Source organism: Strongylocentrotus purpuratus, unplaced genomic scaffold (assembly GCF_000002235.5).
Source record: "Strongylocentrotus purpuratus isolate Spur 01 unplaced genomic scaffold, Spur_5.0 spur5_scaffold_18, whole genome shotgun sequence".
Classification (NCBI taxonomy): Eukaryota; Metazoa; Echinodermata; class Echinoidea; order Camarodonta; family Strongylocentrotidae; genus Strongylocentrotus; species Strongylocentrotus purpuratus.
In genome coordinates this window covers 17453729-17458084 of record NW_022145603.1, presented here as the reverse complement: position 1 = coordinate 17458084, position 4356 = coordinate 17453729, and positions in this window count along the sequence as shown.

Genomic DNA, 4356 nt, shown 5'->3' with positions numbered 1-4356 from the left:
TTTTAAAACATGTTTAGCGTCCTGTTTTTTCGAAAAATAGGAAGGTGGAGGCCCTTTTTGTTTTTCTTTCAAAATGGCCGCTCAAAATGGCCGCTCCGTACATTTTTCCTGACAGTCGCGCTATTTTTCAAGATGGCCGCCGATCTTTTTTTTTCTTTTTTTTTTTAAATCAGAAATAGATACATTTTAGCAGTGTTTTTCTTTAAAAAAAAAAAAATCCAAAAAAAATAGGAGGCGGCCCCCAAAAAGGAAGCGAGAGGGGACGCTGAACAAGTTTATATTGTTTTAATGGCCTTACGATACTTGTTATAAGCTACTGAAAGCCTTGCATTTGATTCGCTGCGAGCAGATTTGTCAAAGTTATATGGCAGTTGTTATTGAAAACAAGTTTTATGGAGTAAGGCACTGTGCCCCGTAAAACGACAGTTGCGATCAATCGCAAAATAGCAATAACCAATCAAGATCATCTTTTCAAGGACACATTGTTAAAAAGGCTTGCCCTTTACCAATCAGAATCGTTGTTGCAAATTTGCAATTGATTGCATACATTTGCGTTTCGGGATCCTGAATTAGTTACCAAATTAGTTTTATTTTTATTTACTACATGATCCTATTGTATTTTGTTTTGTTTGTGATGATATCGATATCATTATTTTGTCGGGGGTAATGGAATCATAATATTATGTACAGTATTGTTTTTAAATACAATACGCTTTTTTTCTCATTTCTTTTGTTTAAGGCACTTAATTATTTGTACATTTCCGCTGCATTTGTTTCTACATTTCTATATTGTTTTTACATTTATAAGGCGCCATGTTTGTCAAAATCGACACTCCTGGTACATTTGAGCGAAATTGAAGTAATTGTGAGCATACGACGGTAAAGTAATTCAAGAAAAGAAAGCAAAAAATCATTTGATTTTAACCTACTTTGGAACATAATTTGGCACACAACACCCCCCCCCCCCCCCCCCCCCCCCCCCCCCCGAATTTTATCTATACAGTGAGTATTTCCAAGGTATTTCCTAGAAAACTAGAATATTTTACCTTTATTTCCTCATGAAAAAGAGCACATAGACATAAAGCATATTTGTTGGCTAAGGATTGGGATAAAAGATAGAAGGAGAAATATTTCATAGGCCTATATTTTGTTAGTCTAAAAACTTTTTTTGTGCTGTTCCCCCCCCCCCCCAGTATTTTCTGACTAGTTTTTAGACTAGTTTTTAGACTATTTTTTAGACTATTTTTTTTTTTTTTTACTGAAGAATAGATGAGATCTTCTTCCTGATACCATACTGCTCTATCGTTGTTTTAAGTCCATCGTCTTATTTTTTCCTCTCTCGTTGTTTATAATCGTTAATTTTGTCGTTGAACTTAATTAACATGCATAATATATAATTTACAGTTTAAAGGCCTTTCTTTTTACTACATTCCCTCATGTTTCATTGCAAATATTTTTTATATTCGTCTGATCACAATAAAAAATATTGTGCAATTTGTGTATATTTCCGTACGTTATATCGAATCTATCATTACTTACATGGATTAAAATCATTGTATGTATTATTTTGTATACCTAATGAGATAATATTTTGTATATTTTGATTGTTATCAGGGAGATGCTTATGATGTATGTAATAAGGGTTAATGTGAAATTTGAAAGAAATAAAAGAAAACCGAACTGAAACTGAAAGATTCAGTCTCTGCATTCCTTGAAATATGTTATGGGTACCTGGAGATTGAGACCGAATGAGCGCATTGTGATAATGATTTGATGGTAATGATAGTGATGATAATAATGATAATGAACGATAGTGATGATGTTGGTCGCGTGATGATGGTGATAATGAACGATAATGATGATGTTGGTGGTGTGATGATGATGATAATGAACGATAGTGATGATGTTGGTGGTGTGATGATGATGATAATAATGAACGATAGTGATGATGTTGGTGGTGTGATGATGATGATAATGAACGATAGTGATGATGTTGGTGGTGTGATGATGATAATGAACGATAGTGATGATGTTGGTGGTGTGATGATGATGATGATGAACGATAGTGATGATGTTGGTGGTGTGTTGATGGTGATGATGATGATGAACGATAATCATGATGAAGATGATGAAGATGATGTGTTTTTGATGGGGATGATAATTATGATGATGGTAATTTTGTTTCTTCATAGGTTTCACTTCTCTTCTCTCATAACGAAAATTGTACATAATTTATGACATTTTATACAAAATGACAAATAATCTCCACATAGGCCTATATCAATTTTCAAGTAATCTCTAAAATTTCCATACAAAGTAACAAAAATAAATTTTCATATACACTGTTGGTCATAATGGTGGAATAATTATTTTTATCCCCAATTTATTGAATGATTTTGACAATGATTTATTCCTAATAGATCTAGATAATAGTATACATTCTCAGATTTTATTGAATGACAATTGGGGAGTGTTTGTTTAGCGTGACTTCTAAAGCATGAGTGTGCTACTATGCTAATCAACTAGGGGACCTACTTCCTTAAGGCATAACTGACAGTAATGGGGATTAATACCTCATAAAAGGGCACTAATATAGCACATCGACACGGTTTTGATCATGGGGGCTCACAGTAACAAGGCCATTGCTTAGCCAATGAATCATGACTGTGCGCAGCAGGCGCTAGGTTACGTCGACGCCCCCACAAAAAAAAAAAAAAATGCAATAAATTTTCAATAATTCATTGCATTTTCCCCCAGTCCCCAACAGGAAAGATTCCTCTGTAGAGCCATGTATTGTGGTTCAAGGCATGCCCACATAGAAGATTTGTGTGTTGGGGCTCGGGGTAGAATGCAATGAATTATTTGATGTACTGTATGAAAGTGGTTTTCAAGAGCAGACTACTTTCATTTTTTCTCGATAGTTGTTGAGGATGCTTGAGGTCGCTTAAGAGAATTGTTGAAGAGGCTTAGGGAAATGTATCGCTACCTTAATTTGGTACTTCACACCTAAGAAATATCACAGACTTACTGTTGCTGAGTGATCCCTAGAACTCTCTTCCCTAGATTCCCAGCTAGTTGCTAAATCCAGGACGATCAGTAGAGGGCGGTCTTTCTTGTTCCTCATCAGGAGGTAATGCAATACGCTATTTTTACACTTTTTTGAGGGCTCTTAAAGAAACTATGTCCCTTTTGCAGCCAACATCAAATTCTGTAAAACTTTGAAGGAATTATGAATATGTTATGTATTATTATGTCCTATCTGTGAAATGTAAACGTTAGAAGTGTCCTAATATTCAAATTATGCAAGGAAACCCGTTTACTCGCTAGACTTCACTGTCAGTCACTATATTGAGTGACTGACTGGCTTTTTTCATCTTTGGTAATAACATACATAAAATGAGCTGTACATGAGCATTTGTCTACATCTACTTGTCTATTTGTTTAGGGGAGTTCTAAATTAGTATTGTCTTTCAAATGCCGTTGGAATTTAACCTTTTCATTTTTTGGACATAGTACCTTTAATATTACATTTAATGTTGCTAATTGTGTCCCACTCTTAGAACAGCTTCATGATAATTATAGGCCTACGTGCGCCACAGATTGATGTTTGATCATTAGCATGTACAATTTGACTTTATGCAAAACTGTGTGACCATACTTTACATGCAGCAGCATGAAATCATGATGTCATGTATCGACTATTCAATGCTTGATGTATCCTTAAAATGTTGAAGAAAAAAATCTTTTGTTTCCTGCTCTCATCTGGTAAATATTTGCTTTGCAAAAATCTATAAAATCTCCTTTCATAGGGCCATGTTTTAATACAGGAAATACTGTAAATATTTTTTACCTTCATAGATTTTGAAACTCAAGCGGAGCTAGCCATTACCTGTACATTTATTTTGAAAGAGTACCTGTATTTAACCCTTATTCATATTTGTAAACTTTTGATAACATTACTTATATTATTTTGTTTATATTAAGAAAATAAAAACATCTCAAATGTGGCACTTTGAGAGGGGATCAATTCCCCAACGTGCCCAATTTAAGGATTATTTTACTCTAGATTGCGTGCAAACAATCACTCGCCAATTTGTGCATTTATTCATATCCTTTGTTGTAGTATTCATACCCCAAACATGTGAGCATTGTCGGCATTATCCAAACCTTCTCCAACCGTGCAAAAAAATATCGCCACAGAAAAGTATGACCTTAATATTGAACTTCAACATGTCACCATGGCCATGAAAAGGTGTGGATATTCTTTTTGGAGTTTCAAAAGAGTGGAAGAGAGAGACAAACCAAATCGATCACAAAAAACAACCCCAAAACAAGACCAAGAACAAAGAAATGGTG